The 26250-nt window shown below is 58.9% G+C and overlaps 1 protein-coding gene across 2 annotated transcripts in view; it reads left to right on the top strand.

Moving 5' to 3' along the window:
- Positions 1-1543: 1543 nt before the first annotated feature.
- The window catches only part of LOC101555655 (potassium inwardly rectifying channel subfamily J member 12), a 44637-nt gene continuing 19930 nt past the window's right edge, over positions 1544-26250 (top strand). The window contains exon 1 of one of the 2 annotated variants that reach the window (XM_055134982.1): positions 1544-1999. The gene's annotated coding sequence lies outside the window, so the exon portion shown is untranslated. The remainder of the gene's footprint in view (positions 2000-26250) is intronic. The other variant, XM_055134981.1, reaches the window with a different exon arrangement.

Here is a 26250-nt window from a genome sequence, read left to right as displayed (position 1 = left end):
CCACCTACTCTGCATCCTGGCTCCACTTACCATGCCACCCTCCCTGAACTCAGCTTCTTTCCCTGTAAAAAGGGACCAGTAAGCATGTCCACTCATAGCCCCAGAGATCCTGAAGGGAACCCAGGAGGTCCTGGCTGCAGAGCTGCAGGCAAAGTGCTCTGTCCATGGTAGCCATTCCCAACTGGAACCTTGCTAAGTGCGTGGGGAAACCCATCCTCTAGCTCCAGGAAGTGGGAATACTCCAGGTCAACAACAGACCCAGGGAAAGTGTGGGCCCAGGAGGCAAAGCATCTGTCTCCTCCACCAGCCAGTAAGGGCGTGGAACTCAAACTGGGATCCGGACAGCCCGAGGTCAGTGGGTTTGGGATGGGAGGCGGCAGAAGGGCAGTAGGCACCTACCAGCTGCGTGAGGCCAGCACCCCACGCTGGGGGTTTGCAAACTGTTGGGTCTGAGCAGCCAGCAGTCTGGGCAGAGGCCAGAGAGCCATCCTCCTTGCTTAGAACCCTGCAGCCAGTCCCCCTGCTGTGCAGACACATAATTATATTTCACATTAAAGGGGAAGCTGGAGGCTGAGGGCCCCGGAGCTCTTTGAGGCCTTTGCTTAGGCCACAGACCTGTCTCCTTGGCCCAGTTCCGTGATCTCAAGACAGAGCAAGGGGTCAGATGGGTGATAAAGTGGGGTCTCCCTGGGCCAAGGCCATAGGACCGGGCTGTCTGGCAGGATGAAAGGCTTGGCTCTGTGGGAGGCTGAGAGATCTGAGGCCCAGACAATGGGCCCCAGGAGGCTGGGAGGGCAGGGGTGTGGGGGTGGGGGACAAGCTGAAAGCTCGTTTCCAGGGTCAGGGTGGCAAGAGAAGAGTGTTACAAGAGGGTCATATGGGGGTCAGGTGGGTGTCAGGGTGAGGTGGGAGGGTGAGAGAGAGAGAGAGAGAGAGAGGTCAGAGAAGAGCAGAGCGAGAGATAGTGGGAGCACAGGGGGAGGAGCAGGGAGCAGGAGACAGAAGAAGCCAAACAGCAGAAGCCCGGCTTGGAGAGAGATGCGATTAAAGAGGAAATGATGTGTGCACAGGAGCGTGCGTGCCTGGTGTGCAAGGGGGAAAGGATTCCGTGGGAATGTGCGAGCTGGAATCTGTGTGCACGTGCGCACACGTGCAGCGCTCACCCCGCAGTGCACTTTGCGTGTGCACGCACCTGTGCACCTGCAACCATCGGGCACGCCCGCGCCTGCGTTTTCCCTGTGTGCCCGTGGACGCCTGGGCGGGCGCGCTGGGGCCGTGTGCTACGCGTGTGTGCAAGAGTCGCTGTGTGTGTGCACTCGCCATGCACCTGTGTGTGCGCGTGTCCCTGGGAGGACATGCCACTCTGTGTGTGTGCGCGCGCCTGCGCGCGCGCCCCAGAGCTCAAGTGGCTGGTGGTGCGTGTGTGTAGGGGGTGGTGGCCCGGGCTGGGGGGGCTCGGGAGGGCCGGGGCCAGGTGGGCGGGGGCAGCGGCTCGGCGCGGGGCGGGCGGGCGTGCTCTCGCCCGAGAGTTAGAGGAGTTGCCGAGCCGGGCTCCGGCGGCCGCGGGGCGCGGAGCGGGGCGCGCGCGAGCTCATCCCCGCCGCCTCCTCGCCCTCCATTCCTCTCTCCGCGCCTTCCCCGGCCTCGCCGCCGCCGCCACCGCCCGGGAGCGGTCGCCGGGGGCCAGGGGCTGCGCGGCGGGCGCAGGCGGGCGCGGGGGCGCGCCGGGCCCCGGCCGGGGCGCCGCGGGCGGGGGAGGGGGTGGGCCGGCGGCGCTGCGCGGGGTCCAGGACATACGCCCGCGGCGCGAGCCAGGAGCGCGCTAGGCTGCCGGGCGCCGTCCAGGCGGGTCCCCGGGGATCGCGCCCGGGAGCATGGAGCGCCCCCCGGGGCCGCCCTAGGCGCGGCGGCGATGCGGCCGGGACGGCGGCAGCCGGGGCCAGGAGCGGCCGCCCCGGGCTCGGAGGACGCGCAGCCGGCGCGGGTGCCGCCGACCGAGGTGAGTGCGCGGCCCCCGGGGCTGGGCGGGGGCGCCCCGCAGGCCCCCTCGGCCGCCCCGAGCGCCACGCGGAGCTGCTGCAGCCGCGAAGGTGGGGCGGGCGGGAGCGCTCTTCCCCTCGCGCTCGGTGTTTTTCCTCCCTGGGTGAGCCATCGGAGGAAATGCTGACTGCGAGCTTTGCTTCCCCTGCCATGTCTCCGGCCACCGCCACCGGGAACTTTGCTCCCGGCCAACGTTGGCCCTGGGGACCTCTCTGGGAAACTTTGAGGCGCCCCCGTGCCCCCTCGGCCCGACTTGCGGGAGGGGGCTCGGGAGGGAGCGTGGGAGGCACTTTCCCGCTTGGCATCAGTCCTCCGCGTGACCTTCTCACACCCGGGATGTGGGGTGGGGTGGGGGGATGCCCAGGGGCTGGGGGGACCGAGAACCACCCACCCTGGGAGACCCCCTGGCCCGGGTTTTGCAGCGCTTGGACGCGCTTCTCTTGCCCATCTCCAGTGCTCTCGGAGTAGAAATTTTCTGGAAATGGTTCTGCTGGCCAGCGGCAGTACACAACTCCAGCCGCACCTTTCTGCATTTAGAAGCCGGCCTTGGGCGCAGAACCTAGGAGCCCCCCTCTGTTCGGAAGCCTCCAGGGGTTTCAGGGCCCGAGTACCCACACAGACTCATGTGCTCAGGGCTGTCCTGGGGGCCAGGCGGTTTGGGGCTCCTTCTCAGTGATAAGTGGGGTGGGATGTGATGGGGGAGCTTCCTGGCCTGAGGCCCCTGCAGCCGCGTCTGTGGTGCCTGGTCTGTTAGAGCTTACACATGTCATGTGAGGCTGGGGAGCAGGTTTGGTAGGGGAGTCAGGGGAGAGTGGTGTTGGGGAGGGGGGCTTGGGTGCCCAAGATCCCTGCCTCCTCACAGCCAGGCCGTCCTGCTCCCCATCGCCTCATCTGGCTGTGCCGGAGGCCTGGAGTCCAGGGCTGGGACATCCTGCCATCCCCACCCCCCAGCCACCTTCCGAACCCTGGTTGTCGGGGGCTCTGCCTCCCTGAGCGCTAAGGCGCCCACACACCGCTGAAAGCAGCAGCCGCCTCCTCGAAGGTGCAAACCCGAAGGCGTTAGCCTCCGGCCTGCCCCTCACCCTTTCTTGAGGAGCCCTGAGGCCAGCCGGCTGCCTGCTGCCCCTCCAAGCCCAGCTCCCACCTCCGGCCTGGGTGCTCCCTCTGCGTGTCCCCCCTGTGTGTCGAGCTGGCTCCTTCCAGGGCGGCCCTGGGCCATGGCCATGTGGCCAGAGCGCCTGGGGGAAGATCCCGGGTGGGGCCAGAGAGGCTTGTGGGCTTCCTGTGGAGAGCTCACTTCTGTTCTGAAAGCACCCTCCTGGGGTTCCCCCCACCCCAAGAGACTCCAGAATAAGGCCCGTCTTTCAGCTTTCTGGGGTCTCTTCCAATTAGATCGGAAATCAGCACCTCTAAGAACGGACCTTTGGAGGACCCCGTGAGCTCAGCAGGCAGGGTCTGGGGCTTGCTCGGCAGTTCTGGGGTGAGGAGAGGGTTCAGGTATTCTGGTGCATAGACAGTTTGGTGGCTTGGGGTTTGATCAGGCCTGGCAGCGCCACCCAGCTCCCGGACCCCACTCTGGGTGAGGGCACAGCCTTGCCCCCCCCTTCCTGAAGGCCATGCTGCTTCTCCTGGGATCCTGGGATCCATCCTGGGGGTCTTCTATTCCAATTGCCACCACAGACCCCAGAGGCTGTGCTCAGGGTCCCCTGGACACATGCCTTGGGAAAGGTCAGCGGACTGGCTGCCAGAAGGCAGAGCTGCCCAGAGGCATCGGCTCCTACCCAGTCACACAGCGGGCCCAGACTTGAGCAGAAGCCTCCACATGCTCTGCCAGGCCAGCAGGCTACGTCTTCCCGGCTTTCTGCCCAGGGCCGGTCCCTCTCCCAGCAGGATAGCCCGGAGCAGTGACCGGGTCTGGGGACTGCGGTGGGGAGATAATACCAGTGGCCAGGACATCAGTAACAGCTGCTCCGTTAGGCAGCTCTGTCTGTGGACAGCTTCCTCTGGCCCGGCCAAGCCTCTGGACCATGGTAGACAGCATCAAGCATGGCACCTGGAGGCCTTGGCACATGCATGGGGTGGAAGCAACTGTGTCATCATTCCCGGTTCCTTCTGTGGCTCTGCCTGCCCCAGGCCGCCGGTGCACCCTCTGCGCCCGCCGATGCTCACCCTTGCTTCGCCGCTCTGGGGCCTCGCCATGGCCAGCCCAGCCCTCCGACAGGTGCAGCCAGTGGCTGCTGCTGGGCCCCTGCCAGGGCCTTCCCGTGAGTGACACATGGGCACACCTGCCCTCCCGTGGGGCCTGCACTGGAGCCCAGCCACGGGCTGGCATGGAGGCAAGGCTGGGAGGGAGGTGGCTCGTGGGCAGCGTCGGCCGCTGGGCGCTGTGGTGGGCGTGGGCTCTGTCCCACAGGATGGCTGCGTCGGGGACTTGGCAGCACGCTCAGGAGCCGGCAGCAGGGAGAGGCGAAGATGAAAGCGAGCCTGCCTGAAACGGGCCTGAAACTGGGCCGCAGGCAGGGCGGGAGGCAGGAAGGCAGGAGGCCTGGGGGAGCAGGGGGCGGGGATGTGGGCCTACGTGGGGGCTGTCCAGAGGTGCCGGGGCCGAGGGCAGGATGGGAGCCCTCTCGGGCACTGGCGGAGGGCCCGGAGCTCTGCCGGCTGATTTAATTTCCTAATGGGCTCTCAGAGCTGAGGGTGGCATCCGCTCCCCTGGACACGGCAGGCTCAAGGCCTGGGTGGTGCAGGGCGGAGGTGGGGGCAGGGGACTCGCACCCAGAGCCCTGGCACTCTCTCGTTATGGTACAGACACTCCAGCCAGTCCACGTGTCCTGCATGGAGGGGCCCCTGGAGAGGCTTCTGCTGTTCCCCAGGTGCCTCTATCTCAGCGGGTCCCCATCAGGGCCCCGGAGCCTGGTGTCTCCCTGCTCCCGTGCAGCTGTTTCTGGCCCTGGTGCGGGCTTGGATCTTGGTGGGTGCTCAGCGAATGTTTGGGGTCTCCTCTCTGGGACCCGGAGCTGTTTCTGGGCTCTAGGCTGGGCACAATGGTGCCAGCTGCTCAGCTGTAGCCCCCGTGTAGGCACAGAGGGGCCTACTCCCTGGGCACAGAGCAAGTGGGGACCCAGCCCCACCTTTGGGGAAGGGGGAGGGGTCTCATCTGTGATGTGGGGTTGGAGGCTCATGGCGGGGGGCTCTGAGGCTGGAGAATGGAAGCCCAAATCTCTGAGGGAGCCTCAGCAGAAATGCGGTTGTGGAAGTCAGACTTGGCGGGGGGGAGGGGTGAGGGCATTTAAGACTTTCAAGCCTTAGGAATTGGTTATTCTTGTCCAGTCTGCCCTTGTACATGTGGGTAAACTGAGGCTCAGAGAGCCGAGTGAACTGCTGCAGCAGGAGGGACTAACCCCTGTGACCCCTACACGCCTCCTCTCACCCTCTACCTGAAGGCCCAGCGCAGGGGCCTGCCCTCAGGGGCCCTGTGTGGATACTGTGGCTCTGTCACTAGACTTTAGGCAGGCCTTGTACCCTGCACAACCCGGGGCAGCCGCCCCCTCCTACCACCCATGAAAGCCCTTCATCCACACTGGGGCTTGGGCCGCCCACAGGGAGGGAAAAGAAAGGGGATCAAGCGGCTTACCCCCAGAGTCCCCTCAGACTGCCCATGCCCTGGACTCCCTCTGGGGACTGTAGTCCCAGCACAGCCCTCATGACCTCATGCCCCCTCACTCCTCACCACGCCCCCAGGCCTGGTCCCCATCATGATCCTTGCTCCCTTCTCTGTGTTCCCCCACCCGCATCCTGCCTGTGCCTCAGGACCTCTGCACTTGCTTTCTCCCTGCCTGGAGGACACTTTCCCACTCTTCCCTCTCCCTGATTTCCTCTCCCTTATCTCCTCAGCTCTTGCCTAGAGGCCACGTCTGTGAGCCTTGTCCGCAGCCTCCCCTGCCCTCCGCCCAGCTCCTCTCCTGCTTTCTTCTGGGGTGTGGTTCTACGTCACCCCACACGTGATGTCTTTTTTGCTCTCTGTTTCTGGCTTGCTCTCGGAGTCTCGGGGTGCTTGGCAGCCCCTTCCTGCAGGACGTGTTTGGGGTGAGTGGCTCAGTCCCTCTGCCTGCAGGCCAGTACAGGGCCTGTTGGTGGCCAGGGCTGCCTGCCGGGCGGCAGGTGAGAAGGGAGCCTCGGAGAGGAGCTGACCGGCCCGCGCTGGCGTGTGCAGGGGCACTGGCAGCAGCAGCCCTTCCCTGGAGCCGTGGCCTGCCATCTGTCTGCGGGGAGGAGCCTGCCTGTATTTCTGTCCCCCCTCCCCTCTGCCTTGCACCCTCTGAGCTGTGACCCCACCTGCTTCCTGCTCCAGGCCTGGCTGTGTCCTGGACCTGCTCCCAGCTGTCTCCCTGACCCTGTGAGGTCAGAGCTGACCCAGACTCAAGCGCGCGGAGACGCAGGGCCCACCGCCCTGGGCTGCTGTCTCCCCCACAGCCCGTCTTTCCCTGCGACTCCCTGCGGTGGCCTGGGCGGCCTGGGCGTGAGGCACGGGGTTTCCCTCTCTTGCCCAAGGCTGACCGCCGGACTCCCCCACCAGTGCTCTGCACATGACTTCCAGGCTTTCGTTTTCATGTTTGAAAATTGACCGTCATCAACTCCAGCAGCTGCCCCGTTGTGAAGATCCACCCTGTTGGCCGTGGGCAGAGCCCAGTCCGGCCTTTCTGTTCCCATCTGTTGCCTTTGATAAATCGGGGCGCAGGGCTCTTCTGTGGGGAGTGGACAGCTTCCCAGGAACTCTGCTCCCTGCCTGCTGGTCACTGGGCTGAGGCCCCTGGCCATGCTCCCTCTGGCCCAGAAAAGGGACCAGTTCCTGCAAAGAAGCAGAGTCCCATGGGTGTCTGTTTGTACATGACATCCAGCTCTCTGCTCACTTCCCCAGCCTTCTCCTGGGGTCTCTGGCCTGCCGCGCCTGTAGGGGGTGTGCTGAGGGGAGGGTGCTATACACTGTCCCACAAACAGGGGTAATCAAGGCCCAGAGATGCCAGAGATGCAGTCTCTTAGGAGCCCAGGGGCCGAGCCCCCTCCCCACCCCAGCTCCCATGGGCTGTTTGGAGACTTGAGAGAACTAGTTCTGGGAGGTCCAGAGAGGCCAGGCTGTGTGTGGCAGGGCAGGGAGGTCAGGGAGGGGCCATGGGTGCCTGTCTTTGCCTGCCTCACTCGCTTCCCAGCTGCAGCCCAAGCCCCCTGAGCGGGAGGCTCCAGCCCTGCAATTCTCAAGCACTTAAAGCAAAAATAAATCGCTGCCAGCAGCTGGCATTCTGGGTGGCAGTCGCCGCGCCCTCCCCCGCTCCCCACCGCCCCGACCCTAGGCCTTGGGCTCTTGAACCTGAGCCAAGACCAGACCAGGCTTCCTATAGGACCCAAAGAGGCCTTGGGAGAGTGAGGGAAGTTGACCCCGTCTAGTAGACCCCGTCTCTCCCCTCCAGGGGACTGGAATTAGAGAGGCTCTGAGTATAAGTGGGGAGCAGAGGGGCTGGGGAGGGAAATTGGGGGATCTGGCTCAGTCTCATGAAGGAAGAGGAATCCCTGAAGCCTGGACTTGGTTTTTGGGAGCTTTTGAGTTGGGGGGGCACACTTATCCGTGCTCGGGACTTACTCATGACTCTGCTCTTAGGGATCGCTCCTGCGCACAGGACTGGGGGACCAGATCGGGTCCTGGAGATCTGATCTAGGTTGTCCATGGTGTCATCTCTCTGGCCCCTGAGCCTTGGTCTTTGGAAGCAGGGCAAGGACAGGGCCAGACATGTACCGGCCTCGGCCCTGGGAACCCCCTTATTTTCCACCACTGGAGCCATCCCAGGCACCTTTTCTTGCTGGCCCTACCCCCCTTTCTCAGGATCCTGGGGGTCTCCACAGGTATGAGGGACGTCAGGATCTCGCTCCGTCAAGCTTTCAGCACCATGCTCTCAGGTGTCCTGTGTGGGGGATGGTCGGGGTGGTGTAGAGGGATGAATGAAATCAGTGACAGAAGCTAAGTGCTCACGGCTCCCTTAGGTTGATTATTGTTACAAGTATTTAGCAAGAGTGTCAAGTATTTGTGGCAAAGCATCAAAAAAGCCTAAGGAGAGTATGTGAATTTTTCCCTTCGCAAACCTGTCTGCCCAGCACCCCTGCTTCCTGTGCTAGCACTCCTAGCTCTGTGTTCTTTTTGTCGTTGTTTTGGGGCCACAGCTGGCGATGCTCAGCGGTCACTCCTGACTCTGCACTCAGGAATCACTTCTGGTGGTGCTCGGGGGATCAGATGGAATGCCAGGGATGGAACCTGGGTTGGCTGCGCGCAAGGCCAGTGCTTTCCCTGCTGTGCCGTCCCCCGGGCCCCTCATTCTTTGTTCTTTTCTGGTGGGAGCCCAGGGCTTCCCACATGCAAACTCGGCACTCACCACTGAGCCATGCCCCCGGCCCCCATCGCTTTCCTCTCTGAGACAGCAGCTGGCAAGCGTGCAGGATCCCGCAGTGCAGCTGTGGGGCACCACAGGTAGCAAGTGTGGCCCCGTGCTCACACCGCCAGCCAGCCTGCAGCTGCACGCTTTCCTGCAGGGTGGACCTGCCTCCCGCTCCTGGAGACTGACTGTGAGGTCTTGAACATGCAGTTGGGGAGGCTATACTCTCAGTTTGACTTTTTATTCTGGGGCTCCTGGTGGGGCTCAGGGGTCCCATGTGTGATTCAGGAGATCGAACCGTGGTCGGCAGCATGCAAGGCTAGCGCCCTGCCCACTGGACTATTGCTCCTACCCAGCCTCTGAGATGGGCCCTGGCACCATGGAGTCGGTGCTTCTCGGCACCAGGACCCAGGGCCCGAGTCTTCGTGGGCTGCCCCACCCCCTTCAGCCCCCGCCCGTTCCATCGAGGGGGGACGTGGAGTCTCCTGGTTTCCTCCCCAGGCACTTTGGCTCTGGGGCTTGGAGGTACAGCCCCGGTTTGAGCTCTCAACTCTCCTGCCTGGGGACCTGCAGCCCACAGCCCCATGGGGGTCGCCCCACTGCAGCCAAGAGTCCCATCCTTGGGGCTCTGGACCCGCTGCACTGAGGCAGTGTGGCAGGCGAGAGGCCGGGCTCGGAAATGCGTGGCTCTACCTCTGCGCCTCGCCTTCCCCTCGTACTCAGGTGGTGGGTGGCAAGCTCTCTGTTGGGGGAATGGGTTCCCCTGGCAGCTTTCACCGCCCCCCCAGCTTGGGTGGCCATGCTATGTCTCTAGCCTGGTTTGAGCTGGATCCGCTCCCCGCTGGGGACTGTTAGATATGCCCCCCGTGAGACTGTGGCCTAGAGATGTGCATGCATCCCTAAAGTGAAGTCTCAGTTTCCCTGCTTTGGAAATGGGTGTGGGCATCGTGTCCACACTTGGACATCACCTCTCTCAGCCCCCACCCTGCAGCATCCTCCTCCTGCCTGCTCCGCCCCCGCCCCGTCTTTGCCGCCTCTTCCTTGGGCCTGCTGAGCCTCAAGCTGTTGGTCGCACCTGCCAGCCTGGAACGGCCAGGTCCCCTGGAGCCTCCGAAGGCGCCAGCATCTCAGAGGGGGGGAACTCGGCAATGCCCCCCACCCCTGTCCCCGGCATGGCCCAGCCCCTCCCTGGGGACTGGGGAGCAGAGGAGACCCTTGGCCCTTTTCCAGGGGTTCTGCTGGCCCCACCTCACAGGCCACAAGGCCCTGGCCCTGTTCCCACAGCAGATGCTCTGGCCCAGAAGCCTCAGGGCCAGTGACCCTGTCCTTCCGCGAGGCAGTGGCTCCCCGTCCTAGGGGCTTCAGCACCAGGGGTCCCCCAACTCTGTGCAGCGCCAGTGTGCACTGCAGGGCGTGAGCTGGTCGTACTCCGGCTTCCTTGTCTGTGGCATCTGTGGGGCGGGAACACGGCTGGAATGAGTCTCTGCTCCTGACACTGAGGCCCTGGGGATGGGAGTCAGGGGCTGCCTTCGCTCTGCACGGGAAAGAAAGGACGGCCCCACATGGTCCTCTCCGGGTACTGTATGCAACTCTGGGTGCCGGGAGCTGGAAGTCTGAGGACCAGAGGCTGCTAAGGGTCGAGCCTACGGCTCTGAAGCGTGGGAGGCTCCTCCATGCTGTACTCTCGCTCCAGCCCCTGGAGTGTCTTTATTGAAGGACATCATCAGTGAACCCGCTAGCATGGTTACCTGGGAGTGAACTCCCTGTCTCTCTTCTGAGAAGAAGATTCTGTTTTAGCAGCATGTCTCGGAGGTACTTAGGTCTGGGCCCATCCCCGTGTCCTCAGCCCAGTCATCTTCCCGGTGACTCCCTCTGCTCATCTGTGAAATGGATGCCTTGGCAGTCTGTCCCACATGGGGCTCTTGGTGCAGCCAGGTGGCGAGGCAAGCGCCTGGGCAGGGAGCCGAGGTCGTTGCGGGGGTGCGGGTGCGGCTGTCAGCGGGCGGTTCCTCTGCTGCATGGTGTTTCCCGCCTGCGCTGCAGCCCCATGCCTTGTCGGCTGGTTCTGGGCACGGGCCTGACCTTGGCTGCTGTTGTGTGGAACATGGCGGAAACTTGGGTCCTCAGGCCTCGGCTCTCCCTGCAGCAGGTTCTGGAAGTGACCTTGCTGGGTCTTGGGGGTCTGTGCCTTTGTGTCCTGGGTACTGGTCACTGCAGTGCCTCCCAGGAGGTGGTGCCAGCTCCCCTGCCCTTAACTCAGTAGAGGTGAGGGGCTTCCACTGAGGCTGTTACCCTGTCCTGCCTCGAGCAGTGGCACTGCTGCTTCTGTCACTGCACGCCTCATTCAAGGAACAATGCATGTGACCACCTCCACCCCATTTCCTTCCTTCCTTCCTTCCTTCCTTCCTTCCTTCCTTCCTTCCTTCCTTCCTTCCTTCCTTCCTTCCTTCCTTCCTTCCTTCCTTCCTTCCTCCCTTCCTTCCTTCCTTCCTCCCTTTCTTTCCCTTCCTTCCTTTCTTCCTCCTTTTCTTTTCCTTCCTTCCTTCCTTCCTTCCTTCCTTCCTTCCTTCCTTCCTTCCTTCCTTCCTTCCTTCCTTCCTTCCTTCCTTCCTTCCTTCCTTTTTCCTACTTTGTTTTCAGGGCTTACTTCTGCCTCTGTTCTTAGGGACCACTCCTGTTGGGCTTGGTAGACTGTACGTGGTGCCGGGATCCAACCCGGGTTGGCCAAGTGGAAGGCGAGCATCCTACGCACTGTACTATTTCTCTGGACCTACCCCTTCTTCTTCTGTCAGCTGCAGGCTACTGGGAGGTGGTTTCTCTTTCTTCTCTCCACCAGATTGGGGGTCCCTAGGAGTTAGTGGGACCCTCCTATCACGTATCAGGAGCCCCTTGCTAATCCTGTTGGCTGACCCTAGGGAAAAGGAGCAGTTGCCCCATTTTACAAAATAGAAGCCCAGAGACAGCACAAAACCCCAGATGGGCCTGGGCCCTTGGGATCTTGCCTGAGTTCTGGGTTTCCCCGCAAGCGCCCTGGAACTGCGGGAAGGGACTGGAGTCACGAGGCACAAGAAACTTCGGCATTGCCCTGACTCCAGGCCTGGGTGTCCTCAGCTCCACCCTCGGTTCCCAGCAGTATATTTTGGGGATGACCACAAAGGCACCCCGATGGGGAATTCAGCAGCCCAGTTGTCACAGGGTGCCTTTTTCCCAGAAAGTGGTGTGGCATTTCACTGAGATTCGACACCTCCAAATAATAATGAAAATGACTTTTCCCAGGTCCTCTGCTCAGAATTTTCTGGAACCTTATTGAATTTCATTCTTAGAATGTCCTGGCTGGGTCTTGGGGGCAGCAGGGCTTGAGGGATGTGGGCACGGAGGGGGACAGGGAGGGGGCAGCCCACATTTCGGCATAGGTCTAGAAGGCTGGGGAACGGGAGTCTGTTTTTGTCCCCAGAAGGGAGACAGAAGTGGCCTGGGTGGAGGGATGGGGACTGTCTCCATGAAATGTCTCATGCTTGGAGACGCGTGTGGAGCTGGCTGGGGAAAGCTGGCTCTCCTCCCCCACCTGCTGTGTGACCTCCGGGCAGCAGCACCACCACTCTGAGTCTGAGTTGCTTACTTTGACCAATGAGGCGAAGTTTACACCTGTTTAAGCTATGATTGGGCTAGGGAGTCATTAGAATGTCATTAGAATGACTTTTGCATTCAAGATGGTGGGGGGCATGCACAATCCCAGCCTTTTTACAGGTGGGGAGATGTGGGGTTGCCAGAGGGGGTGCCCACAGGCCCACATTAAGTGGCCAGGACCTCAGTCACAGAACGTGGGGCTGCATGTCTTGCCAAGGCTCTCGGAGTGGCGGTCTCTTTGATCAACTTCTTTAGCAACGGGCTTAGCATCTGCACCAATTCCCAGGTGCCTCGCCCAGCTAAGTGCAGACTGTGTATGTGGAGGGTCCCTGGGTTCTGGTGGCAGCATGGTGACTGGGAGCAGTGGCAGAGCTGTTGGTCACCGTTAGCTCTGCCATTTGACTTCGGGTCCCAAACAGAAGGGCTCTGTGAGCCTGGCAAGAAGTCTGCGGGTGGTGCAGGGGGTGGCAAAGCAGAGGCGGCCCTGCAGGGAAGCGGACTTCGGCCCCTGGGCCCATGATGCTCTGACACCAGTGCTCCCTGGATGAAGTCCTGCTGCTGGAGACCTTAGAGTATCAGAGCATTGCCGGGGCCCTGGCAGGGCCAGGGTAGAGACATCTTTGCTGCCATCTCCTCCTCTCCCCTCCCCCACCCCAGACATTCACGACACAAACACCAAGTCCATGTGGATACCTTGCTCTAAGGTGGCCAACTGACCTTACGACTCCCTTCTCCTATGATTCTTGTTTTGAGCCAGGCCTGCTCGTTGAAGACCCATCTCTTCCCTCCCCATTTCAGAAACTGTCCCCTTGGTCCCTTCTTTCTTTCTTTCTTCTTCCCTCCCTCCCTCCCTCCCTCCCTCCCTCCCTCCCTCCCTCCCTCCCTTTCTTTCTTTCTTTCTTTCTTTCTTTCTTTCTTTCTTTCTTTCTTTCTTTCTTTCTTTCTTTCTTTCTTTCTTTCTTTCTTTCTTTCTTTCTTTCTTTCTTTCTTCTCTCTCTCTCTCTCTCTCTCTCTTTCTTTCTTTCTTTCTTTCTTTCTTTCTTTCTTTCTTTCTTTCTTTCTTTCTTTCTTTCTCTCTTTTTTTTTTTTTGCTTTTTGGGTCACACCCGGCAATGCACAGGGGTCACTCCTGGCTCATGCACTCAGAAATTACTCCTGGCGGTGCTCGGGGGACCATATGGAATGCTGGGATACGAACCCGGGTCGGCCGCGTGCAAGGCAAACGCCCTACCTGTTATGCTATCTCTCCAGCCCCTTGGTCCCTTCTTTCCACCGCAAATCCAAACTCTCAGCTGTTGGTGAAGCTCCTCTTTCCCTTAGAACTCCGCCTGATTCCCCGCCCCCCCCCCCCCCCCCGCCACTCAGAGCCTGTGGTCCTCACAGTGTTCGAGTCCTTTCCTCTGGGGGATTGTTTTCCCTTCATACAGTGGCTCTGTCCCCAGTTGCCTACCCACAGCTGTTACTCTACTTTCTGCTAAATACTTTCCTGTGACCTGGCCCTTACCTTCCAAAGGTCATCACTGAGGACTCACTGTAGCCAGATATTTTCTCTCAAGCACCAGGAGACTTCAGGTAACAGACAAAATTTTGCCCACACCACAGATAATAACAACAAAAAATCAACTCTTGGGGCCAGAGAGATAGTATAGCAGGTGGCTGACCCAGGTTTGATCCTCAGAACCCCATATGGTCTGCCAGGCCTGGCCAGGAGTAACTGCTGAGTACAGAGCCAGAAGTAAGCCCCGAGCAGAGCTGGGTGTGATCCCCAAAAAACAAAACCAAAGAACAACAATCACAAAAACCTCTCAAATACTAGGAATAGAGAGCCATTTTCTCAACTTGATAAAAAGTATCTCAAAGTCTTCAGCTGACATTATTCTTAGTGGTGAAGAACTCAGATTTCCCACTGAGACCAGATACAAAGCAAGGATGCCTCTCTCACCAATACTTTTTAACATTGCTCTAGAGGATCTCACTAATGCAGTAAGATAAGAAAAGGAAATGAAAGATTAAGAAGACACAATTGTCTTTGAAAATGGCATTGTCTTATATGCAGAAAATTTAGAGGATTAGATAACAACAAAAAACCTGGAAATTATTACATCAAGGCTGCAGGATACAAGGTTAATATATAAAATTCATTTACTTTCCTATATACCATCAATGAACAAGTGGAAGTTGAGGCTGAAAACTGCTGCCCTCAGTTATCCAACAGCCACCAGAACCACACACTGTCCATTTCCCTCTTCTGATTAAAAATTTTTTTTTCATTTTTATTTTTTATTGACTCACCATAAGATACACAGTTATAAAGTTGGTCATGATTGGGTTTCAGTTGTATAATGGATTTCTGATTGTTTTGAATTTCTAAATCACTGTTTATTGAAATTTTTTGAGGGTGGCCACACCCAGTGATGCTGAGGGGTTATGCCTGGCTCTGCACTGAGGAATCACTCCTTGAAGCACTTGGGGACCATATGGGATGCCAGGGATCAAACCTGGGTCAGCCATATGCAAAGCAAGTGTCCTACCCTCTGTGCTATTGCTTTGGACCCCCTAAATCACTGATTCTAATCAGATCTCATTATTCTGATTCCTTTGGTTGAAATAGATATTTTCAGAAGGGCTTTCTTTTTAAAAAATTTTCAGTGACAACTCTATTACCCATTTTCCCTCTGGCTTTCTGTGCTGCCAACTTCTAACCACAGTAAACTCTCTGCTTTTTGATTTAGTTTGGTGTGAAATGGTATGTTACAAGATAGACGACCCTCACCATGGGAATTAATTTCCCTTGCTGTTTTTTTCTAGTTGCTATCACTCATGATAGCAGGACCGTTTTAAGGGAACTTAAAATATCACATAGTTACACTAGTATATACTTTATATATATATATATATATATATATCTATATCTTTGTTTTTGTTTTGTTGAGGCCACACGTGGTGGTGTTCAGGGGCTACTCCTGGCTTGGTTCTCAGGGCACCGTAGGGATGTGGGGACTGTTGCAGGCCTTCCGCATGCGAAGTGTGCACCCAGCCCTGGAGCTCTCTCCAGAACCCACATACATTTAAAATCGGGAAAGAAACAAACAAAAAACATGAATGTGGCAAATGTAAATTGCTTAGTATATGTCTACATTTGTATAAGTTCTGGGCTGGAGCTATAGCACAGCGGGTAGGGCATTTGCCTTGCATGCTGCCAACCCAGGTTCGATTCACCCGTCCCTCTCGGAGAGCCCGGCAAGCTACCGAGAGTATCTCGCCCGCACGGCAGAGCCTGGCAAGCTACCATGGCATATTCAATATGCCAAAAACAGTAACAGCATGTCTCACAATAGAGATATTACTGGTGCCTGCTTGAGCAAATCGATGAGCAATGGAATGACAGTGATACAGTGATACAGCACAAGATCTATAAGGGAAAAGCTACGAAACTCTGATGAAGGATATCATAGAAAAATTAAGTAAATGGATTGTTATTCAATATCTATGGATGAGATTATTATGAGGACCTTCTGAACTCTTTTCTATAGATTTAAAATGAAATCCCCATCAAAATGCCAACAAGTTGTTTTATGGAAATCAATAGACTGATTCTAAAGTTTACAGAGAGGCAGATGATTCAATGGTTAACTAAAGGTGGAAGCAGAGAGAGCTGGGGCGGTTCATACCACTTGCCTTCAACACTTACAATAAAGCTCTGGTAGTGAGGACATTACGGTATTGGCAAAAGGATAGACAAATAGATCAAATCAGAACAGACAGAGCCCAGAAATAGAGTCCTTTAAGTATAGTCAATCAATCTTTGACAAAGGAGCAGAGGCAATAAATACATGGGAGCAAGGACCATCCTGCGAAGGGCGCTAAAGGCCTGGATATCCACACGCAAAAATAAATAAATAAAAACAAGTTCTAGATACAGGCCTTCACACTGTTTATAAAAAAATTCACAATAAATCATAGACTTTTGTGTAAAGCATGAAATAGTCACATTACTAGAAGTTAATGTAGGGAAACCTAGATGACTTGAGGGGGACAGTTCAGCCTTTTTAGATACAACATCCAAATTTCTGTTGTGTGAAGTAAAAATCAGGAAGGCCAGCCAGAGCCTGAGGGGACAAGATTTGTGAAAAATGCACCCAATAGAGGACCATTACCCAATTTATACAAAGGCTCTTAAATCTCAACAAGAAGAGAACAGCCTGTTTTTAAAAACTGGGCCAAAGGCCTTAACAGGCACATTCACCGGGGCTAGAGCAACAGCATATGGGTTAAGGCACTGGTCTTGTATGTAGCCAACCTGGTTTTGATCCCTGGCTTCCCATATGGTCCCCTGAGCCCACCAGGAGTTATTCCTAAACATATCCGGTGTGGCCCTCAAAACAAATAACGCCCCCTCCCCAAAAAGACACATCGATGAAGGTGTACATTAGGAAAACAGATACTTGAAAAGCTGCCCCATCTGTGTTGGGGCTGGAGCGATAGCACAGTGGGTAGGGTGTTTTCCTTGCATGCGATCAACCCGGGTTCGATTCCCAGCATCCCATATGGTCCCCTAAGTACTGCCAGGGGTAATTCCTGACTGTAGAGCCAGGAGTGACCCTTCTGCATTGCCGGGTGTGACCCAAAAAGAAAAAAAAATCTGTGTCATCAGGAAGTGTGCATGAACACATGTGCCACTGTGTACCTAGGAAAGTGTCCAGAGTCCTGATGTGCCGGGAAGAGGTGGGGCAACAGAACTCATGGGCTGCTGGTAGGAATGAAGTGATGACAGCCCTTTGGAGACAGTTGAGGTATTTCTTAGAAACTAAACATGCTCTCGCCATATCATACAGCAATACTCCTTCTAAGTATCTACCCAACGAGGTGGATAAGTCCAGCCCTTACCGAATCCTACACACGTTTTGAGCACGTTGCTAGAATGACCAAAACTTGGAAGAAGCCAGGGTGCTGTTCAGTGGTTAAAACTGTGTTGCGTTCAGACAATAGACTATTATTCATTGATCAGAATAAATGAGCCGTCTAGCTGTGAAAAGGCCTGGAGGAACCTTAAAGGCACGTGGCTCAGGGGCAAGCTGGTCTGAAAGGCTATTGACTGTACGATTCTGACTCCAGGGCAACTGGAAAGCACAAAGTTTTGGAGAGATAAGAACCGTGGTTGCCAGCAGTTAAGTGGGGGGAAAATGAGTAAGTGAGCACTGAGGATTCTTTGGTGAGGGGAATGAGGGGTTTCCCAAGTAAGTGGTACTTGGAAAACTCAGGGGCCACTTCCAGTTACACTCAGCTAGCAGGGACAGCAGTTTAGTGGTAGGGCTGAGGATTGGTGCTGCCCAGGAGAACCAGGGTCCCACGGACACAGCCCAGAGGCCTCAGTGGTTTTACCTGTGGTGCTGGGGACCCTATCTGGAGCCAGGGATTGAATCTGGGTCAGGCTTATCATGGCCCTCATTTCTCTACTATCTCCCCACATTCCAACCCATCCTGAGGATTGTTAAGGCATTAAATATAGTGTACACTCTTTTTGTTTTGTTTTGTTTTGGGGTCACACCCAGGGGTGCTCAGGGGTTACTCCTGGCTCAGCACTCAGGAGTTTCTCTTGGCGGTGCTCAGAGGACCTTATGGGATGCCGGGGATTGAACCCAGGTCAGCTGCATGTAAGGCAAGCACTCTACCTGCTGCACTATCTCTCCAGCCCACATACACTATAATGCTGTAATGACGCATCCCTGTCATGCATTTACCCAGACTCACAGAATCTGCAGCCGCAAAACTGAGCCATGAGGTGAACTCTGAACCCTGCATGATGATATGTGGAGTTTCCTGCGTTGTAACAACTGCGCACTGGAGTGGAGCTGCAGACCAGGGGGCTGTGCTGGGGGCTCAGAGTGGGGAGCCAGGGGTCTTCCAGGAAACTTCAATTTTGCTGTGAAGCTGAAATTGTTTCTCAATATTTTTGAGTACTTATACTTACCCAAATATTCTACATAGTAGTGTCTTATTGGGGAAAAAAGCAAAGCCCCATCATGAATTCTTGCAGCAGGAAGGAGCCCTGTGAGCAGACTTGCCTGCAGTCGCAAGGGAGCCTCGAGGGGCCAGATGGGAGGGCCCAGGGAGAGGCGGGGGGGGGGGGGGGGTCGGGGGGGGGGGGACAGTGGCCCCTGATTTGAAAGAAAAGCAGACAGAGCCGAACACGAGTTGGAAGCTGCCGGGCCCGCAGGCCGCCCCGCGTCCCTGAGCAGCTGCCTGTCCGCGCCTTTCTTCTCCCTAACGACAGCCGGTTCTTTCCCACTCCCTGGTCGGTGGCCAGAGCTCTGCTGAGCGGCTGCCAGGAGCTGGGTTTGGATCTGTCAGGCTGCAGTGGGGTTCACATCCCTTTCATGTGTCTCCTCAAAGAAAAGTTTGGTTCTGAGCTGAAATTCGCACAACATAAAATGAGCCCTTCAAAAGTGACCCCTCGGTGGCGTTCAGTGCAGACATGATTTGTGTGTGCACGCACGAGGGCAAGCGACACCTCTCTCGCGCGTTCCCCAGCATCTCCAGCACCCCTGGAGCAAACCCACAGCCCCCAGCACCCCTCCCCGCCCCCCCGCAGCCCCGCCTCTTGCTGTCTGCCTGGACTGACCAGTCCTGCACATTCCACATAAATAGAATCACTCAGTATGGGATCTTTGTGTCTGGCCTCTTTCCCCGAGCAGGATGTGTCCGCGCTTGGCGGCGTGGCAGCGGGTCAGCGCTTTCCCCCTCTCTTGAGCCGAGTGATGGGCCATTGTGTGGCGGGACCCCACAGTGGGCTTCAGTAGCTGACAAGCATCTGGGCTGTGTGGCCCTGACACTGATGAGAACACTGGCGTTTGGGCCCCGGGGCAGCTGTCCTGGGTGTGCCCCTCGTGCTGTAGCCTTCCGGACACAGGCTCACGTGGCACGTGGAAGGTTTATTGCCCTCACACACCCTCACTTTGCTCTTAGCTCCTGCCTCGTTTCCCTGCCCTTAGGAACCCACATTTCCTGGTGTGTGCCCACTTGGGCCTGTGACGCCAATGGCAATGTTGGGAGTTGGGTCCATGGTCATCTCGAGTCTTGGTTCGCTTGCTGCCAGCTCCGTGTGCGCCCAGAACCCTGGTACTCCTGGGGGTGCCTGGCCTACAGGGCTTGCCTCGCTGGGCGGCCTCTCCTCCCCCAGTTCTCATTCTCTGCTCTAGTCCTGACCCTTCTCTCCCCTTCACCCATGCACTCTTGGTCAAGAGCTGACCTCCAGGCAGCCAACAAGTGGAGGCCTTGCCCCACACCCTCCCAAGGGGAGCCAGGTGGGACATGCTCAGGACCATCTCCCACCAAACGCTCAGAATAACCCTTTGGCCGGGCTAGCCTAAGGTCCGCCTCCCAGCAGGCACGTCCTGGCTGTGCGTGTGTGTGTGTGTGTGTGTGTGTGTGTGTGTGTGTGTGTGTGTGCATGCGTGCACACAGGTTGGGGGGTGTCAGAGACCCCGATGCCTGGATTTGGGCTCCTTGGATGTGTCGGGAAAGCCCAGCCTCCAGCTCCAAACTGCTGTTCCAGTGAAGCAGGGTGAGTGGCTGGCCTGGGTCACCCCCTTTCTGAACTACAATGATGCTGCTGCAGACGCCTCAGGACACGGGGCCTGCCTCAGCGTCCCCTGCAGGGCTGCACGCTCGGCCGCCTGCTGGAGAAGTTGCACAGAGCCCTGCAGCCAGGCCCCCTGCAGGCCGCGTCCAGCCACCACCTGTGCACGCTCAGGGGCCCCAGTGGAGGCTGTGCCCAGCCCAGCTGGCCTGCTCACAGTGGGGAGGGGCAGCCCCCTGCCCCCTCCGCCCCCTCCCTGGGCACAGCTGCTCAAGGCGGGAGGCAAGGGCCCAGCGAGCCCCCACCCCCTAATCAGCCTGTCAGCATGGAGGAGCAGTGGTGCTGGTGGCCGGATTTGGAGGGAGTTCAAGCCACCTGGTTCCCTTGGCCTGGGAGTGCTGGCGGGGCTGGGCGAGGGGGCTTTGTGGACTCCCACCCTCTCCTCTCTGCTGTAGGCAGCAGCCCAGTCCTTTGAAGTGGGGCAGGGCGGAGAGTGTGAGTGCGTCGGGCTGGCCGTGTTGCTGCTCCTTTGGGCCAGGCGGATGAGACGGGCCCTCAGCCGAGTGCGTGTGGCCCCTCAGAGTTCTGTGGGTGCCGCTTCCTCTTGACGACTCCTTGTTCTGTGCCTTCTTGTCATCCCATTTTCTGGTGAGGGTGGGGACTTGGGGAGACTTAGGGAATTTTCTGGGGTCCCAAGACTTTTTTCCAGTCTGTCGTGGGCCCAGTCTGGCTGACCGCCCAGAGTCTGCCCCTCGCCTAGCTGGCTGCCCCCACCTCTTCCTCCTCCAGCCAGAGCCTCAAAGCGTCTCACCTGTGTGCAGGACCCAGGTGCCCTTTCTGCTCGCCATGGTCTTGCGTGCGGCACCACGCAGGAAACTGCAAGGGGCCACTACCCATCCCCAGCCTTGCAGGGGTTCGGCCTCTGAGGACGGAGGCTGCAGGCTTGATGCATGCTCCTCTTGCTCCCACAGAGTGTTGTGTGCTCCCTGAGCCTTGTGAGACTGGAGCTGTGAGCACTGTCCTGGGAGTCTGAGAGCCCCCTCACTCTTCCCCCACCCTGTACCCCAGACTGCACACACAGGCTGAGACGGGCTGCAAACGGGTCTTATTCAAGCAGGGGCTGGGGGCCCTGGTGCCTTGCTCTGGCCTCTCCATCTGCCCTGGGGCTTCTGATTTCCTGTGGCTCACAGGCTGCCTCTCAGTGCCTCAGTTTCTTGGTCTGTCAATCAAGATCGATCAACAGTCTTCTCATGGGCTCCAGTTAGCCAGGCCAGTCAGGATGTGGGCACAGGCCCAGCGTATGGCCTCTGCCTGGTCTTTGCGTGGACAGAGGGGTCATTGGGCCTCACCTCGGGTGGCTTGGGGCTGCTGCAGCCACTCAGCCTGAGACTGCGTGTTATCTATTCATTTATTTTTTAGGGGTCAGGGTTGTGACCAAGGCTCTCCTGGGACTGCAGAGGGTCAGTGGGGGCCGGAGGACAAGCCAGAGATGAGCCAGGAGCTGGGCGCGTTTGGAGCAGTAGGGGCGGTCAGCCTGGGCAGAGGCCTGGAGTTGGGAATAGTCAGAAAAATGCCACCTCATCTTCTTTCCAGAAACTTCTCTCAGTTCTTATAGGTGCGACAGAATAGGGGTGCCGGCAGGCTTGGGCGCAGCCCACAAACAGGGGGACCCGGACAGCTTCCTGCCAAGCCCAGGCCGGGAGAGGAACGTCCACCCGAGGCTTCTGATGCCCGTTCTGGTGCTGGCCAAGGACTGCTCTCCACAGCTCCTGCCCACGCCTTCAGCCTCAGCGACACGCACCTCCCCTGGCACAGCAGGGAGGCTGGGGACACCCAGCAGGAGCAGTGACCCGTCCAAGGTCTCGTTGTGCTCGGGCAGGTGTGTGCCCGGCCTGGAGCAGCCACGCGTGCCCTGTCGCAGGAGCCGCTGTCCCGCCGTCCCGCTGCCTCGGAGCCCGGCAAGAACCAGCCCTGCTGTTGCGGGGTCCCTGGCTGGTAGGGTGTCTCTCAGTGTCAGGAGGAGGCCGAGGGGCCAGTGGTCTCACCCCTGACTGTCCCCCTGCCCAAAGGAGTGACTGACGGAGCAGGAAACTGGGGGGCTGCCGTGCGTGGGAGACTCACCCTACCTGCCCCGGCCCCTGCTGACCCCCGTGCCACCAACATCACCCCATCCTCAGAGGCTTCTCCAGCGCCTAGAGGACACCGAGACCTCGGGGAGCCCTGCCCCCAGGAACCAGCTCAGTCCTCGGGTCTCTGGGGGCCGGGGGCCCTGGCCCAGGGCTGCCCCTCCTGTGCTGAGAGCCGGTGCCCAGGGCCTGGGAGGTGGGGCTGCACGTTGGGGCAGGGACACCACGTGCAGCGAGGGGACAGCATTGGGCTGTGGCTTCGGGTACAGCGGGTGCACGAATCCATTCTCACTCCCCACGCCCACACCAGGCGGCTCCCAACACTCAGGCCACTGCTGGGGACTCGGGCCCAGCGCTCAGCCCTGGGGCTCCCCCAGGGCACCAGCTAGAACATGTGCTGGGTCAAGGTCATGTGTCTGGCTTCCACATCTCGCAGTGTCAGTTGACCTTTTCTGAGTCTTGGTTTCCTCATAGTGCCCACCCCACAGGACCGGGCAGCAGGGACACAGATGCAGGGACCACCTGCTAGGGTTTATTCTCTAGCTCTGAGTCTTTTCTCCCTTAAAAAAAAACTTTAAAAACTGATTTTTGGTTTGGGGGCCACAACCAGCGATACTCAGGGCTTACTCCTGGCTCTGCACTCAGGAATCACTCCTTGCAGGCTCAGAGGACCTATGGGATGCTGGTGATTGAAGCCGGGTCAGCCGCAGGCAAGGCCAGCACCCTCCCCGCTGTCCTGTCTCTCCAGCCCCTCCAGCCCTGAGTCCTACAGGCTGGGTGGCTGTGGCAAGTCCCTGCAGCCATCTGCACAGAGTTGTCCCTGCACATGGGGGTGTCCATGTGAAGCCCCTGTCCCTGTGAGCAACCCTTGCCCCAGACTCTCGGCCGAGGGCCACCCCAGCCGAGCACAGGAGACGGCGCCTGTGAGTGAGTCTACTTTGCAGACGTGTCCGTGTGGGGGTTTCAGCTGCCGGCTGCCTGCGGGGAGCGAGTCACCGCGGTTCCGTGCCCATGCACTCTGTCTGATGGAATATAAATAGCAGGCAGTGTTTGCCAGCGAGGAGAGGGGGTGGCGAGGGCCGGCCTCCTCCCCCCTCCTCCCCGCCCTGCATGGCCCCGGCGACGGCAGTGCTGGTGCGCGGGCCGTGGGGAAGAGAAGAGAAAGGAGCTCCTGAATAAATCATCATGTGATGGGGCTAATGCACAGGCCATAGGGCAGCGTGTGCAATTAGTGGGTTAATTGTGCAGAGAGGGTGACCTCTGTCTGGGTGAGCCCAGGGGTAGCAGCGGGGGCTGGGGGGGCGGGTTCTGGTTCACGAAGTGCCTGGAGTCTGGTTGGGGGCTGGTGAATGTGGGAGTGGGCTTTCCCCATGTCCACGCAGATGAGGCCCCAGATCTGGGACTCTCAGTCAGCCGGGGGCAGGGGAGTGAGTTATGAACAGAGCCACGGTGTGTGCGTGTGTGTGCGTGTGTCAGTGTGTGAACTTAAGCCCTCCCAGCTCCAGAACTTTGAGCCTATTTTGTTTGCATTTTCAGTGCTGTCTGTTTTGTTTTGGGGGACCTCATGTGGTGGTGCGGGGGCTGCTCCGGCGGGCGGGCCTCAGGGAAGCCTTGGTGGTGAGCACTGAACCCGGCCTCCTGTGCCTTCTGGGTTCTCTCTCCAGCCCTTGTGTTTATCTTTTAGGGTTTCTTTTTCTTGCTTGAACCTAGGCTGTCCCAGTTTCATCTGCTCTTGCCCTGTTGCCAGAGTGACCAGGAGGGATGGCGGGTGCACAGACGTGTAGGCCAGCAGTTGTGCTGTGTGCGCCCGGGGGCACAGGCGTGGGCACCCAGAGCTGCTTGCTCCCAGCACTCAGTGCCTGCTGTGCAGTTACATACCCTTCCTGCAGGTGGCGCCACAGCATGTGCACAGCTGGGTGGGAGGCGGAGTCTGCGTGTGCCCCTGAGGACATGGACATGTGTTCGGGCCTGCAGTGCTTGGTGACCGGGTGACAGGTCTGGGCACTGCCTGGGCAGGCCTCTCTCACCTGTCTGGGCACTTCCTTCCCCTCAGAGGAGTAACTGAGTCTACTGTGTTCTAGGTGCTTGGGGGCTGGGCCACGGACAGGGTGAGGGTGGGAGGAGAGGTGGGGACCTGCCCATCCCGGCACTGTCACCCCCCACTTTCTGCTCCCCATCAGCTTCCCAGTGAGACAGACAGTTCTTGACTCAGGGTGTGTTTCTGGAGAATCAGTCTGGCTCGTATGATGGGTCCTGTATGATGGACCCTCCAAGACTAACATGGCCACTTCCCTGGGTGACCAGGAGTTTGTAAAGGATGTGGCACACCCGCTGTGGCTGGAGCAGCACTTGGTCACCTAGCATGGACCCACTCCATCAGTCCTTAGCAGCTGTCCTGGGGGTGTGGGGTAGGGTTGGGGGACAGCACCGTGACCCCGTCAGCCTCCTCTCACCCATGGAGCAAATTCAGCCCATTTAACAGATGCAAACACTGAGGCAAGGACTCAGCATACAGAGCGTGATCCAGAGGCAGAGACTATTTGCCAGGTCGATGTGGCAGCAGCCCTCAACTTCCCCACCTCCTGCTCCCATCTTGCTCTGACCCCGCAGCTGGACATTTGGTGTCCCTGACCTCTTTGGGGTACCTCAAGGAGGGGGTGCAGTACCCTGGCACCACCGGCCAGTCTGTGGCACTGTGGTGCTGCGGTCTCCTTCTATTCCGTTTTCCCCTTGGCAGACAGCAGTGACCCAGAAAAGGTTTTGCGGGGCTGGTCAGAGGTGCGTGCACGAGGAGCCTTGGAGGGGTTCTGGCGGCGGGGGGCAGGGAACTGTTCCGGTGGGGGCTCGCGCTGGCTTCCACACCAGCTCTGGGGCCGGTGGTGCTGCCGCTGGATATGACACGGCTCTCCTGTAGGAAGGAAGCTCCCGAACACACCTCATTTTCCTAGGCTCAGAGGAGTGTCTCAAGGTGACACAGCAGCAGCAGGCCTCTCTCCCGCCCTGCCAGCCCCAGACTCTCAGCAGCTCCTGGACTCTCCCCTGCAGCCGGTATCTCCCCACAGCACTGTTAGCCACCAGGGAGAAGTTGGGATGTCCAGGCAACCAGGGGAGGCTTCGTGTAGGAGGTGATTCTGAGCCAGACCCAGAGAGACTGAGAGACTCTCCCACGGTCCTGAGGACCAGACCTGTGGAGTGAAGTCCTGGGTCTCGGTCACATGGTCACCTTCCTAGAGCCTCTTCCCTTGCCGCTCTGAAAGGGAGTGCTAGCACGAGTGGGAACAGGGTACCTCCCAGCTGGGGGGCGGTCCTGAGGACCTGGGACAGCCTGCGGGTGGTTGGGGAGGAAGAGCATCCTCAGGGCTGCCACCCTGCGCCGCAGGCCGCCTCACTCTGTGCCCCCGAGAGGGGCCACAGTCCCTGCGCAGTCCCTGTGTTCCAGAAAGCTCTGCGGGTCGATATTTCTGGCCTGACAGACGCAGGCTCCTTGCAGATGCGTCTGTGCGATGAATGAGTGAGTGAGGGAAGGGCTGGCGCAGGACGCGGGCAGGGCCGCTTCTCCCACTGCTCTGCGGGCAGTGGCGCCTTTGATGTCCTGTTTGCGGGGACGCAGATGCCCCAGAGGAGCCAGGGATGGCGCGTGGGGCATCCTTCAGAAGGTGCCGGCTCTCTCCGCCCAGCAGACTTCAGAGCTCCAGGCTGTGGGCCCGCCGCCCCGTTCCTTGAGAGAAAAGGAAGAAATTCGTGTTTCTTCCCTGATCTGAGTCCCAGCGCTGGGGGTCCCACTGTTGGGGCTTGGCTTCGGGGCCCCGGGGCCTGGCTGCTGTGTGTCTGGGACCAGCCGTCCTGGGCCCCCGCTTCACTCTAGACTCCCTCTCTTGCCCCAGCCTCCCCCAAGGACCCCGCCCTGGGCACTGCATCATGGCGGGCGGGTAGGGCTGGCACCCCTCATCCGCTGCTCTGCGTGAATGCCCCGGGCGGGCACTGCCATGCCTCCCTGCAGGGCCGAGGGGCCTCAGCTGGCCAGAAGTGACGTCACCTGCTGGTGTGTGTCCCGAGCAGTGCCCACGCAGAGGCCTCCTGCTCCCCAGACCCCAGCTCCGTGACCCGTGGGTGGTGACCGCTCGTCTGGGGTTGGTAACTGAATGGGGGTTCACAGACAGTTTTGGCAGACGCCGAGTCAGAGTTGAACGCCCTGTGACTCCGAGGTGCGCCCGTGGTACTCGCTGTGCTTTGTCTCTGTTGGTGGGAAGGATTAGGAAGCCCTGCCGAGACCTTGGCCTTCTTTTTGGGGGCACGGGGCTTCCGAGAGGTGCCGGGGCTCCAGACCTCACTGGTGGTTCTGAGCCGAACAGGCCATCGGGTCCGCATCAGGGCCCCAGAGTGTGGTGCTGAGGATGTCCAGGGCCTCCCGGGCCGTGGCGCTGGGAGTTAGCTGTCCGGGCAGCCCTGGCCCCGGCCC

Source organism: Sorex araneus, chromosome 4 (assembly GCF_027595985.1).
Source record: "Sorex araneus isolate mSorAra2 chromosome 4, mSorAra2.pri, whole genome shotgun sequence".
In the NCBI taxonomy this organism is placed as follows: Eukaryota; Metazoa; Chordata; class Mammalia; order Eulipotyphla; family Soricidae; genus Sorex; species Sorex araneus.
This window is presented reverse-complemented; position numbering and strand designations above follow the sequence as displayed.